Source organism: Eublepharis macularius, chromosome 1 (genome assembly GCF_028583425.1).
Source record: "Eublepharis macularius isolate TG4126 chromosome 1, MPM_Emac_v1.0, whole genome shotgun sequence".
Taxonomy (NCBI): Eukaryota; Metazoa; Chordata; class Lepidosauria; order Squamata; family Eublepharidae; genus Eublepharis; species Eublepharis macularius.
The window spans coordinates 43,752,111-43,767,438 of NC_072790.1; positions in this window are offsets into that span (position 1 = coordinate 43,752,111).

Here is a 15,328-nt window from a genome sequence, read left to right on the forward strand (position 1 = left end):
TGAAAATGTTGCGTGTTTGTCAGTCTCTCCCCCCACCTAGTTTGAGGCTGTCAAAAAAAAAATTCTCAGGGTTTTGGCTGCCAGAGCAGCACCTTGAACCTCCAGCTTGTTGAAATGAGAGGCCATGCTTCAATTGGCTTAATTCTGAAAAAAGAAAGAAAGAAACTATGGAAAGGAAAGTGGCAGAAAGCTGCAGCGAGAATTAAACCAACCTGGCACAAACTGAAATGTCACAACGCCGGCTGCAAATTGAAATGGGAGGGGTTGAATAAGCTCCTGTATATGGCTCGCTGTGAATTTCATGCAAATGAAAGGAACTATTGCAAGGAGGAGACTGCACGCAAATTGCAAAAATTTATGCTGGAAGAAGGGCAGGGGAAACAAATACATCGATACAACTTCTACAAACAGTACAAGGTGAAGCAGAACCACTGTATCTGAGGAAAGGTTTGGAGAGATGGAATAACCCAGTATAAGCCTCAGAAATTCAAATTATGTAGGGCTACCAGCTTTTTCCTGGAGATCAGAAAGCACAGGCAGAAAATTTGGAAGAGAACCCTTGAAATGCCGCATTGAAATCTAAAGGGGGAGTTAAATGTCCGGAATTCAGAAAAAAAAACTGAAGAGGTATGGGGCCAAAAGCGACAGAAATTACTGGCGCAAGGCTAAACTCTGGGAAGGAGGAATACTGGTGAGGGGTGAGGGGTTTCATGGGAGAGGGATTTAAAGATTACATTCAAAGGGCCAGAGATGGTCCAGGCTCATAAACATCTAGTTTAGGTGGCTTAAAAAATGGACTAGACAAATTCATAGAGGATTGTTCTATTATCAGTGGCAATTAGCCTTGACAGAAGGTGGTATAATGATCATACCGGAGAAGGTCGTTTGAAAACTGTTTATTAAAAGGAATTAGATATTGGCCGGAAGAAGATCGCTTTCGAAACGAGCCGAAAGAGACGGGGCCGGCGAAGCTCATAGCCTACTTCTTGAAAATACCGCCTCTACTTTAATACACTAGAACAAGTGGCTGTGCCAGGTGGTGTGCCAAAGGACTTGCTTTACTCCACACAAGGTGTCCGGGACGACAAGAGTATTTACGGAATTAAATCTGTGAAACAAATTTGTGAATGGACGGTTGTAAAAATTCCTTGTGAATGGGACTTTTCACGTTATTGACATTGAATATGATGTGTTTGTAATAAACTGGAAGAATAGTTGAATTAGTGAACCATTGTGGAAATAACAGGTGCTTCATTGTAACCTTGTTTGTGCCTCCTTGAGCTTAGGCTCTATACATTGTTATTAGAAGGTGGTATATATCTGAATAGTGTGTGTGGGGGGGCAGTAAACAAAACTACAAGAAATGGCTGCTGTCTTCATGCCCCAGTTATTGGCTTCCTTGTGAATGGTCACTGTTATGAGAAGAATACAGCCCCTCAGCCTGTTCCAGCCAGGCTCCTTTTTGAACCTGCAGCTGGCCCTGAAGGAGAGACTGACTGGATTGCTTTGGCCATTGTCTTCTTCTGCAATCTGCCTTCCTGGTGTTATTTGATTCACCCGTTTTTCTTTCCCTCTCTGACACAAGTTGAGTCTCCCAAACACAGTTGTCCAAGCATAAGCCCTGCACAGAAGGAAGTGACAGCAATGGAAAAATTCTGCCCCAACTAGTCCTCTCTCTTGTTTCTCAGCCACTTCTCGGGATATCACCCTTCTCCCTTGTTTATGGGTTTCTAGGAATGCATCTGACTGGTTACTGTGACCTTTGCAGGATCTTTGGTTTCATCCAAGATGGCTCTTCCTATATTCATGTTTAGGTTGTTTGCCTAGCTGAGCATTATGACTATAAGCCTCCAAGGAATAAGCTGAGTGACACAAGAGGATGCCAAAATGGAAGGGAAGGCAATAGCCTATTCAGTCCATATCATTTTTCTTTTATCAATACATCTCTTTGTGAGTGACAATTTTATTTTATTTATTTATTTACGTCATTTGGTCCGCCTTTCTCACTGAGACTCAAGGTGGATTACACAGTATGAGGTTAATGCAATCAGTATCAAGTATGTACATTTCAATACAATACCATAAGGTAAACATATACAAGTTTAAAGACATATCATTAGCAAGGATCCAAGACATAGTACTGAAGCAAAACATAATCAATTCTAGGACTAACATTAGACAGCATGGAGCGATGGTTGTACATATTTAAAGCAGCAGATAATATATGAGGCAAAAATGGTGATGAAGTCTACGATCCCCAACTTGTTAGTGAAGTACCTGAGACCCCATCCTTACAATGCAGCCCTCCCAATTGAGTAAAAAGCCTTTTTGAATAGTTCGGTTTTGCATCATTTATGGAAAGCCAGGAGAGTGGGGGCTCTTCTGACTTCCTCAGGCAGGTCACTCCACAGGATAGGGGCCACCACAGAGAAAAGTTGTTTGAAGTGGGATGGGAATCTAACCAGAAAGAACTCAGAGATACCAACTGTACAAAGTAAACCGAGGGGGGAGAGTTAAAAAAAACACACTGAATGAAAATCTTTTTACAAATGTTCTTCATGGTGAGCTTCAGCAAAAAGAAAATTAGAAATCAATACGATTCTATAGAAAAGCTTGTGCCAGGAGCAGCCGAAGTTAAACACACCATTAATGTTGGGCTTTTGAATGGCAAATGGAGGCCATTTGTTTGCAGGTCTACTTTGCTGATCAAGGTGAAAGTGCAGCCAGGTCTCTTGACCAAATACTGTCTAGAGAAGAGGGTGCTTGGAGGGACCTCATTGTGGAGACATGGCTGCCCTTTTGAAAACTAATCATGTGATTGGCACCAATGAGTGGGAGGCAAACAGTGAGACAAAAGCATCCAACTTGGAGCTCATACCCAGGCAATGCTGGGGCAGAGACACCGATTATTCACTCAGTAGTAGTCTATATAACTTCACCTATCTAGGATGAGGTGTTGATACAGAAGGGGTAAATAACAGCAGCAGCCTGCTTCTGTAATCAATCCCCCTTTAATCCTCCTGGGCTGATGACAGAAGGCCATTTGCCGGAGCCTTTGTGTGAAGTTAAGCCCTTCAGCTAGGCTGAAAGGCACCCCAGGCAGGGCTCGGACAAAGTGCTACATTCCAGCTAGGCAAACAATGTAAACAAAGGAGAGTGACGAGCAATAGTGAATGTCATACAAGCGTCTTTCTTTTGCCGGAGGTATGTTCACAGGAGACTCCAGGTTGCTGTTGAGCAGAGACAGATACAATGTTGACATGCACTTAGAAAGTTTGGACTGAACAGGAGGGGAGGGGGTTCCTCTGCTGAACTACTCAGATTCTACACTCCACCCCCGCCCCCCCCACAAATCCCTCCTATTCAAAAACCCCTTGTACTAAGACGATCAGGGCATGCTTGCAAACAGAACTCAAGATTGTTACCTAGATTTTAAAAAATACATTAATAAAGAGATCTAAAAACTTTGTAAACAATTTGTCAGGAATTTTGTTTAATCTGCTACATTACAGAGGGAAGTGTTCATTTACTTTCCAAAAATAATGAATGGGTGGGGGGAACAGAAAGTGCCTGGTTAGTTAATGTTGGCGTATATCCAACGATGGAGTTCTTCTGATGAAACGGCTATTCTGTTTGTGGAAGAGGGGACGGTGAGTCCGTCAATTCCCCCTTCCTACTGTAGACCCCCAATTTGCCCCCTTGCTATTTCTGAGAGTCCATTGACTCCCTGGAACAAAATTTCAGGAGGATCAGTGGGCTGAGCAGTAGGATGAAGTGAGAAAGTGACAGACTGTGGATGGTTGGGGGGAAATACAGTGATGTAGATTTTTTAATCTGGCTATGTTTTCTACCTAGTGTGTAGTTCAAAGTTCTGGTAGGGAAGAGCAAGAGGAAGACAACGTAACTGACAGGGACTTTCCCCAATCAATACAGTTATACAGATTTTCTCACAAAAGAGGATTTTGCAAATCTCTTACAGGTTGCTAGCTCACTGGCTTAGGAAAAACTTTGATTCTAGGCAGTGGCTCCTGTTTGCTGACTTTTTCATTTTTGGGAACTGTGCATGGTAGGCATATCCCTCTGTTGTACAGCTAGTGTTTCACACAGCAGTGTGTGTGTGCTCGCACTTCAAGTCTTTAAAACTCAGACGGGACGGGACGAAACAGAGGAGTGGTTTTAAGTTTCATTCTTTGAACATGTTTTATTCTTAACTGCATAGCTGCTAGTAACAAACCTCTTCCCACTGAAACTTCCATGTTAACAGTTGCATAGGAATCAAATGAGATGTGATAGGGGAAACCCATAATCAGGGCTTTCCTCATTCCTCAGCTTCATAGAATCAGGCTACTTATTTGACTGAGGAAACAGCACTGGGAGAAGGAGCTCCTACCTGCTCTCCTTGCACCATTCCCCCTCCAGAAACAAGCCACTTAATGTACAGGTCATATCCCTGGTGGTCCAGGACTTGAACGACCTCTGCAATGCTGGCTTGAGGGTACCACAGGGGCCATTCAGTTGGGCCTGCTCCTAGGCCATTTTAACTTCCCAGAGCATCCATGTGCCCTCCCCCCCATTATTAGCTCCACAGAGAAAAAAAATGCAGGTACATAATCTTAGATACATAGCCCATTGGTAAGGAACAGATAGCATAAGATTTAGCATTTTATGATTTCTGGAACAGGCTTCTTTGGGAGGTGGTGGGCTCTACTTCTTTGGAGGATTTAAAGCAGAGGCTAGATGGCCATCTGATAGCAATGCTGATTCTACGAACCTAGGCAGATCATGAGAGGGAGGGCAGGAAGGGTTACATCAGTGCTTAGTTCTTGTGACCCCTTTTTACATGCTCAGGGTAATGCTGATAGCCACTTTGGTGCCCGGAAGCAATTTTCTCCAGGCCTGTTTGTCCTGGATCCTGGAGGTTTTTTGCAATTTTGGGGGGATGGAGTAAGGGTCACTGGGTGTGTGCATAGGGGGGGGGAAGGTACTTGTGAATTTCTTGCATTGTGCAGGGGGTTGGACTAGTATTTCATATACTTTCTCTTGCCATATTTACAACAGCGTAAGAGTATTATTATATCCGTACTGCAGGTGCAGGCTGAAGTTAAGTCACAGCAGAGGCAAGTTTTGAACTTTCTGAGTCACTATCCAGTCTCGTAACCATTGGATCACCTCTCTGCAAAAGGAGGAAGATGCAAGGTACCTGTGCCTCTTAAAATCTAGCCAACTTTATACAGTCACATAAAATCTAGCCAACTTTATACAGTCACATTATACACCCAACTTGCCATAGACAGATGTTATAATGAGGGGATCCAACCACACATACTAGGAACGTGAGCTATCACAGTGCTCCCAGTACTCATACTTGTCATTTTCCTCTGAACAAGAAAATGGGGATGTTTTCCAATTTCACTATGCATGAACTCCTACATACAATGAAGCTTGAAAATAGGCACATTTGCCTATTCAGACAAAAGGGAGACCATATATATCAAGACTATCATGAATAGCAATGTTCCTGGGATGTGCAGTTGAAACCTTAAAATGTAACATTTTAAAAAGTCTACGGGGCCCAATCACTGCAGACAGATGATACCAAGAAGGCTATTGGCAGGAAGGAAGGAACGAAGGAACAAAGGAAAAAATGAACAAACGAAAGAACGAATGAAGGAATGAAAGAAAACTTGTGGATTAAAAGGTATAATCCAAATTGAGTATAACTCCCCCCACCCACCCGCGCAAAAGTCTTTAAAGATTTTGTAGAAATGGTAATTTGGCCATTCAAGATGGGTTTCTATTAGAAAATGTGCCATTGTCTACTGATGTGCTTCCAATCCTGAGGAGATATTACAGGGTTTAGGTACTGGAAAGGGGTTGAAATTTAGAAAACAAAAAAGATGACAAAACTTTATTTTGCTGTAAAACCCCATACTTGTAACCAAAAATAATATAGGTCTGGAGGGTGGGGGGAACCCTTGAAAGAAAATATGTAACAATGAACTAATGAACTTGTGTGTTTGTGTGTGTCTCAGAAAGAGAGAGAAAAAGAGAGAACTGCATATAAATATAAGTGTCTTTTCTATATTAAAATAATTTTAAAATTAATCCTCATAAGTGTAATTACTCATACGGTAGTTTGTCATCATCCAATAGCATCTATTCAGTTTTTAAAGGTTTTAAAAAGTCAGTTTTCTGAGGCCAACTGTCAGTCCTGTACTGTGGTAGATGACTTCTGTTGCAAACACAGCAGGGGAGTATTTCGCTTGTTTAAAAAAAAAAAAACACCAAATCCCAATGAGATTTTAATAAACATCATGAAACCATTTGAGTCTTAAGACTTGTAAAGGCTACTTTTTTTCTTTCTCTTTTTTTTGGTGAGAGAAAATGTGGAGCCTAATTTGACCTGACAGTGCCCCTTTTATGTCTGGAAGTGATGTACAGTAACTAAGTTTGACATCATGTTTAGCAATAAAGTTTCACTCTTTTCGGTATGTCCTTCACATTGGTGTTAATGCTAACTACCACACACAACCCATTTTCCTCCAGCCGTTTGCGGAGTGTCATGCTGATATACTAATCTAATTTAGAAACATGGCAAGCGACCATTGGCCTGTGTTGCTAAATATGTTGCCTCTGCCTGTTACATCTACAAAAACAACTGGAAGACTTTTTAAAAAATGGAACTAGTAGCTTTATACCTACAGCCTATGCCCAGAAACAGAATCTCACTGCAATGCACACGTGATGCTCTTACCCACAGGCTTCCAAACCCATTTCAATGGAGGCACAGATCTGCCTGAAGAAATGAATAGATGGGTGGTTAAGATGACAGTGAAACTGACCAACCTACCTTCATCAATTTCACCTCCTAGCTGGGGGTGAAATTGACCAGCTTCTTCTACTTAGCTAGGAGGTAAAATTGACAAAGGTTGGTCAATTTCAATTGCACTGGCTCTCTGCAAAAAGAATAAAAAGAGAAATTCCCCATAGTGCTTTCAAACCAGCAATTCATTGATCCTGCAATGGACTTAACATTTTTTAAAAAAAAGAGGAAAGAGGGGATGGCAGGGGAGATAGAAAGGAGGCTGGATAGACAATTACAATGAAGTGAGAATCGCTATGGGAGGGATTCATTCATTCATTCATTCATTCATTCTCTCTCTCTCTCTCTCTCTCTCTCTCTCTCTCTCTCTCTCGGAGGAAGACCCAAGCCAAGTGGCTTTTTGAAAGAGAGAGAGAGATTTCCCTGGAGGAGAATCTCATTGAGCAGCTGTTCTTTGTAAGACTACCCCTCCCAGGGAACCTTGCAGGACCTGACATGTGAAGAACACGTGGTTGGTGTCTCGTGTAGTTTGGTTCTGTTTCTTTTCCTCTTTTTAGAAATATGGAGTCTCTTTCTAATCAATTCCTTTTTGATCAAAAGAGAATTTGAAGAGAGGAGGGAGGGGCAGGAAAGGACACTGCAAAATTTCAGTATTTTACTCTCCAGATGCTCAGAGACAGGCAGTAGTTTCCTAAACCTTCCTATTCTCCTTCTAGAGAATGTGCCACACTACTTTGTGGTGTGGCACATTAAAAAAAACTACAAGGGGGAGGGGAGAGTACATAGAGCACCACCATGTGATATAACAGAAACCTACAAAGAGACATTGAAGAGAAATTAGAGAGAATTCTTATTTTTAAAGAGAAGGAGAGGAGAGGAATCAACAGCTGTATCTAAAAAAGTGAACTTCAGAAAAAGAAATCCCACTCCCCTATAACAATGCTAGATGGAACATTCTATTGAAATGAATAGGGAAAATGTTAAGTCTAGTGAAAGGACTGCTTCCTGGTACCAAGTTAAAAATTTAATCAAATGGCTGTGCAGTACATGAGCTGCAAATTCAAGGGTTTGCAAACAGATTGTATACTGTGGAAGCCTGGCCTTAAGAAAATTCCACACAGTCTCAACCATAGATACATACATATTTATCCAAAAGTTTCTAGGTCTCCTTGATCTTTTGCGATAAAAGAAAAAGTGCTATCAAAACCTGTTATTAAGGGATCAGCTGACTCATTTAATACAGAGCAGATGGCAAGAATGTTTATAGCACTTATGGTGAGTTAGAAGAAACAAAGGGCTTTGAAATAGTTTCAGGTGGGTCACCATATTGGTGTGTATTCTAAGAGCAAGATCTAGGTCCAATAGCATCTAGTTGGTCTTTAGGGTGCTATTGAACCTGGATCTTGCTCTATAGCTTTGAAATGTAAATAAAGGTCCATATGAACAGTTGCCCTTCATTCCCTTCAACAACAGAGAAGGCTTCCAACTGGATATGCATGTGACCCCAGTCATTGAAAGAAATACAGCCTCTTCCCTGGAGCAGTTCAGTCCAGGTCTATGCAAAAAATGTTAAGGGCTTCAAGAAGAGCTAACAATGGAGTCTTGCCCCAGAGCCAGTTTGGTGTAGTGGTTAAGAGTGGTGGGACTCTAATCTGGAGAACTGAGTTTGATTCCCCACTCCTCCACTTGAAGCCAGCTGGGTGACCTGGGTCAGTCACAGCTTCTTGGAGCTCTCTTAGGGCCAAGCTACAAGTGACGAATGACACTTGAACGGCAAGTGGATTGAGTGGAGCGCAAGTGAACAGGGAGAAATACACTTGCTGTTCAAGTGTCATTCGTCACTTGTAGCTTCGTCCTTAGCCCCACCCACCTCACAGGGTGATTGTTGTGGGGATAATAATGGCATCCTTTGTAAACCACTCTGAGTGGGCATTAAGTAGGGCGGTATATAAATCAAATGTTGTTGCTGTTGCTCTTGTTGTTGTTGTTGTTGTTGTTGTTCCATACTCTAAGGGAGATAAGAGTGCCATCTACCAGAGGTCTTTTTTGTGGTGGCCTCAGCGTTATGGTGTCATATACTGTCTGAATTGGATTTATTCATTTTAAACTGGATTTATTATACACCAGTATTTCTGATTTCTCATAAGCTGGCATGAACATTCTGCATTTTCTCTCTACTTTACATTTCTTGTGTTCTTCTCACAAATACAAATCTGTTGACACACTCAGCTTCCATCCTCATATTCTCTCTCTTTTTGCATAAAAATCTGACTCATACTGGGTCAAACCATTGGTCTACTGAGGTCAGAATTGTTTTTGATTGGATAGCCATGTTGGCCTGCAGTAGCACAGTAGGACAATAAAGGTACAATACAGCTTGATTAGAGCAAAAATTAGCATCTGTAGTGAGATAAGAATCTTAAGTCTCTGTTCATCTTCAGAATGACAGGAGGGGGGAGTGTTTTGAATTTCAGCAATATCACATTGTTATCTCCCCTTGCCATTTCTTTGTTTGAGGACAGCCACTTTTAGCTCAGCTATGGAATGTCCTGGAAGATTAACCTTTACATCCTGACATCTTCACTACACCCCTCCCATCTCATCAAGCTGTATTGTATTTTTGCATCCTGGTGCCCTCCCTTGCAACACCCCACCCACCTTTGGCCTGGGATCTAAGGGCTCAGGGATCTCCGTAACTACTCATGTCTGAAGAAGGGAGCTCTGACTCTTGAAAGCTTACAATCTAAAACTTCTCTGGTCTCTAAGGTGCCACTGGGCCCAAATCCTTCAGGTCGTCTACTCTGGCTGCCAGCACCTCTCCAGTGCTTCAAGCAGAAGTCTTTCATATCACCTACCACCTGATACCTTCTCAGCTGGAGATCCTAGAGACTGAACCTGGGACCTTCTAGTGCAAAGCAGATGCTCTGCCACTGAACCACAGCTGTTCCACTGATGACTCAGCCAAGTGAGGTTAATATAACCCCATATCCAAGGTATGTAACATTGTAATTTAACAGCCACCAAGTTTCTTGAATAACTGCAGTTTTCAATAACAGAACCAGAAAACATTTGTGAAAAAGCCATGTAATAACAATAAAAGGTCACGCTCATTAACATGAAAAATCTCTGCATTTGATGTGGCTTTTAGCTCCATCGACTTATTCAAAGGTGCCTAAGTTCCCTTCATTATTGTTAATTAGTATCCTGGCTAAATAACTGTTTCGCTTAAAGGACTTTCTTGGCAAGGAGTCTTGAAAAAGAAAAAGAAAATAAACATGCTAAATTATATCTGTAATACAACCTTAAATTGCCTTCTGATATTTATTAACCAGACATCAAAGGCAGGCAGCATAGAAAAGTTTCAGTTATGTCTGTAGGGAAAAATTGTTTCTGTAGGACACATGTACATTTTGCTTCGGATTGATGTATTGGTTTTGCATAATGTAACGCAGTGTTTTAGTAGTTAATTATTGATTAATGATAATAGTTACTGCTTAGTTCTAATTGCTAGCATCTTCTCAATAGAAAAGGGAGGTCAGAAGGTTCTGTTACCTTCTGGCATGAAATAGTGGAAATGAATCAGGCTTCTCTGAAACTCTGGATGCAAAATATCTTGTAGAATCCATGAGGTGTAGTGTTTAGAGTCTTAGGCCAAATCCACACTTACCCAGCACAGAGCTAAGCAGGAGGAGTGAGAGCGTCTTTCTGGCACGATTTATGACATCATCGCACCATGATGCCACTCCAGAAAGACGCTCTCACTCCACTGCTTAGCGCTGTGCCAGGTAAACGTGAATTTGGCCCTAGACTAGAATCAGGGAGACCCTGGGTTGAATCTTCACTCTGCTTAAGAAGTTTTCTGGGTGACCTTGGCCCAGTCACACACTCTCAACCTAACCTCCCTCACAGGGTTGTTGTGAGAATAAAATGGAGTGATTTACGTCACTTATGGGTCCCTGTCGGGGAGCAATTCAGGGGATAAATGAAATAAATAAAAACGGTCTGGAACAGTAAAAACTAAATAATGTACAATTGTTGGTGGTTGCACAGCAATGAGATATAAGTTTGCAGAGTTTGATAACAGTGCAATGGAAATAAATAGACAGACTTCTGTGATTCTAGGTCTATAAAAATACTTTACTACATAATAGGGTAAAAAAAGGATACATTTGGTAGGAAAAACAACAAACAGTTTCTGACTACATCTTGATAGTTGTTGTGGGTTTTCCGGGCTGTATTGCCGTGATCTTGGCATTGTAGTTCCTGATGTTTCACCAGCAGCTGTGGCTGGCATCTTCAGAGGTGTAGCACCAAAAGACAGAGATCTCTCAGTGTCACAATGTGGAAAAGATGTTGGCAGGTCATTTATATCAACTCAGGAGGGGTGGGGTTGAGCTGAGGGCCAAGCTACACATGACGAATGACACTTGAACGGCAAGTGGATTGAGTGGAGAGCAAGTGAACAGGGAGAAATACACTTGCTGTTCAAGTGTCATTCATCATGTGTAGCTTGGCCCTGAGTCATCCTGTAAGAGTTTCCCAGGGTGTGGAATGCTAATGGAGGGAGGCTTCACTGTATCCTGAGGAGGTTCTTTTGCATATGGATTGGTGCTTGATGTGCTAATCTTCTCTGCAGGGCTATTGTTGGGTATAGAGTGTTTTGTTAGCCTGGTGTTTTTCAGAACTGGAAACCATGCTCTATTCATTCTTAAAGTCTCTTCTTTCCTGTTGAAGTTTTGCTTATGCTTGTGAATTTCAATGGCTTCCCTGTGCAGTCTGACAAAGTAGTTGGAAGTGTTGTCCAGTATTTTGGTGTCCTGGAATAAGATACCATGTCCTGTTTGATTTAGGCTATGTTCAGCCGGTGCTGATTTTTCAGGTTGTCCAAATCTGCAGTGTCTTTCATGTTCTTTTATTCTTGTCTGGATGCTACGCTTTGTGGTCCCGATGTAAACTTGTCCACAGCTGCAGGGTATACGGTATACTCCTGGTTTCCAGTTCTGAAAAACACCAGGCTAACAAAACACTCTATACCTGACAATAGCCCTGCAGATACAGCCCGGAAAACCCACAACCACCATCATTCTCCAGCCGTGAAAGCCTTCGACAATACATCTTGATAGTCTCAACTAGGTCCTAGAGAGAGAAAAGCTTAGACTGCATGGTCTAGTGATGTAGTAGTAGTGTAGTGGCAGACGACTGAACAAAGCGCAATAAAACCTTAGTGTATGTTGCTAGCTAATTGCCCCCCAATAAACTGGCTCATCCAATAGACAATCCTGGATTCTCTCATTAAGACTAAAGACAGCCACTTTCTCTGGCGAGAACTTCTCTCAAAGCCTAAGTGGTCCTATGCTAACTAGCTATCTGACTAAACAAACAGAATAACAATTTAACTCTTTCATGACTGAGCGTAGGACACTTGCAAAAAGTCCAACAACAATCCTATTTGTGTTTATGTAAAAGTAAGTTCTCCTGTGTTCAGTGGGCTTAATTTCAGGAAAGCAGGCATAGAAATGCTGCCTACAGAAATGGGCATTTATTTACTTCACGAAAGCTCAGCCCGATGAAAAAACATTATCGCACTATTGAAGTGTAAAGGATTTGTGAGTTGCAGTTGGATAGTATAAAAAATAGAACAGAGTTGGAGTCTGGTTATATGTCATTTAAAAAAATTTAAACTGGACTCTTTCATACAGGAATTAAAGATGGTTGTATTATGAAATCAACCTATAATAGTCATTGCAATTGTTTTCTATAGGAAAGACATTTCTGAGTGCAATTCCTGCCCCCAAGTGTAATGAAACTTTCAAGGAATGTACCCCTCATCCAAAGGATCCTACTCTCATGCAAAAGGGCAAAGGAGGGCATAGGGAGGCATATCTTAGTGTGGATGAATGAATTTTTCCTCCTTTCCCAGTATTTACAAAAACTGAGTTCTTGAGCAAGAGGGAGTTAAACTGTGCGTTCTTATGAGCCATACCTTGCTCTCTTTAGCTTCTTTCAGCATCTAATGTGAGGGTTTCTCCCTGGGGTGCTCCTTTTCAAACATTTGCAATCAAGCCTGCACACTGAGCTTGGTACGTGCAGTGGCTCTGGACTCCTGTGAGGCACATGCATGGAGGAGGAGCAGGTATAGCATACATACTCTTCCCCATTCTCTATTATTCCTATACACATATATAATCTTGACTCGCTTTTTCCTCATACTGCTCCTCCTGCGACGATACGTTCATTTACTTGAACAATATATACTGCTTATCCAGAGATCTGCTTGAGGCATCTTCCTAAGGAGCTGAAACCAGACTTCAAGGCACAAGTATAACTATCGGGCTTCTGATGGTTCCTGAATATCAGAAGTAATTATGTTGGCATATGGAGCATGTACTATATGTATAAGAACTGGAATTGTTCAGATGACAAGTTGTGTGGTCAATTTCCAGCATCCCATCCTTTTGTTGAACTTTGGATCACATATACATTTTTGCAGTGATAAGATGAGCTTTGATTCTTTGACTGTGGTTTGATTGTTTTTATGTCTTAAATGGCCTAGATAGCCCAGGTGAGCCTGATCTTGTCAGTGGTCGGCCTTGGTTAGTAATTGGATGGGAGACCTCCAACGAAGATCACCTCTGATAGTTTCTTGTCATAAAAACCCCACCAGGGATCGCCATAAGTCAACTCTGACTTGAGGGCACCACATACATGTCTTAAAACAGTGGTTCTCAACATTGTGTGGTTTATGGGAAGGGGTCAGTAGCTCAGTAGTAGAGCATTTTCTTGCCATGCAAAAGGTCCCAGGTTCAGACGCCAGCATCTCTTTTAAAAAGATCAAGTAGTAGGTGATGTGTGACAGACCTCTGCCTGAGATCCTGAGAAGCTGCTGCCAGTCTGAGTAGACAATAATCACCTTGATGGACCAATGGTCAGTGTAAGGCAGCTTCATATTTTTATATGTTCACCGATCATCTATCAAGGAACCTCAGCCCCTCCATTATAGAAAAAGTTGATTTGGGGAAATAGTTGTTTATGTTTACAGGTATCCTGTTATTATATTTATCATTGACAATAAGTTTTAAGGATATAAAAATTGCACTAATATTGTTGGGAGTAAATTTTAGCTCTATAGCTTTAATAGATAAACACTGATGGAAGGGTCACCAGCAAAGACATTTGCTGGTGAGCTGGAGGAATGGAGGATTAGGAGAAACACTGAGTATCCAGGGTTACTGCTAGCACACCAAAAAGACATGGGTGCATATAATCCAGGACTGGGGGGAGACAGCACGTCACATTTGCAGGTAGACAGAAGGACTGAGGGAAAGGGAATGATTAGTACTTGTGAAAACCCGGTGTCCCACCTAGACTACTTCTGCATCTCATCAGTGGCATGGGTACATCAATTGTGAACCCCTGACTACAAAATGAAGAGGCAGAGAAATGCAGGTTGGTATGGGAATGATGATGTGGTCCTTGAGATCTTAGAGGGAAGGGGCAGCTAAGCTGATAATGGTACGTCTAAGTGCTTCATTAACCTTCTCCTGACAGAGAATGGTTACTACTGATTCCCAAGAGGGAACTGTTATACATGTAGCTTACATTTACAATTGTGGTGCAATGTGGTTGTCCATACAGAATTCCACTGCACTGCACTATATGGGGGATCTTTGCAATATACAAGGCTACAGCCCATGTGTGCACTCACACACATTTGAAAAATGTCTAGGGTGGGGGTGGGGCATGGCAGAGCTCAATAAAAGATCCATGTTATGGGAAAAGTAGATACACAGAATTTTCTTTTTCTTTTTTTTATTTAAAAGAAAGATAGTAAATTAAGGACAGAAAAAAATGGAGAAATTCTTCATACAATGCAAAATAAACTTAGGAAACTCGCTACTATAAAATATGGTGATGAATTCAGTTTTAGATGGCTTTAGAAGAGGGTTAGACACACGCATGAAGGATACACCTATCAGTGGCTGGTAGCTCTGAAGTTTGACTGGAATGTCCATGTTGAGAGGCAGTTTGCTCCCAAGGCTAATTGTGGGGAGACACTAGCAGGACAAGGCCTTCTTGTCCTGCCTGTGGGCTTTCTGGAAGTATCTTTAAAATGCCTCCAACTCAGTGGTGTGATATGATAAAGGACACTTGTGGAGAAGTCCAGGTGTTTTTTTAATGGCAACAAAACAGTACAATATGGTATAAAAAAAATATATATATATATGGTATAGTGGCTATTGGCTTAGTTGGATAGTGGAATGATATTTGTTTCCTCAGATCTTTTCTACTTCCTTGGATCTTGAAAGCTGAGCAGTATTGGTAATTTGAATGAGAAAACACCAAGGAAGGGTGCTCTTTAGAGGAAGGTAATGGCAAGCCGTCCTTGCTCCTTACTTGCCTTGAAAGCCCCTTGCTAGAGTTACCATAATTCAGTTGTGACTTAATGGCACACACACATATACATTATCTGAGTTGGCTTTAAAATAAGACATGTTTGAATAGTGT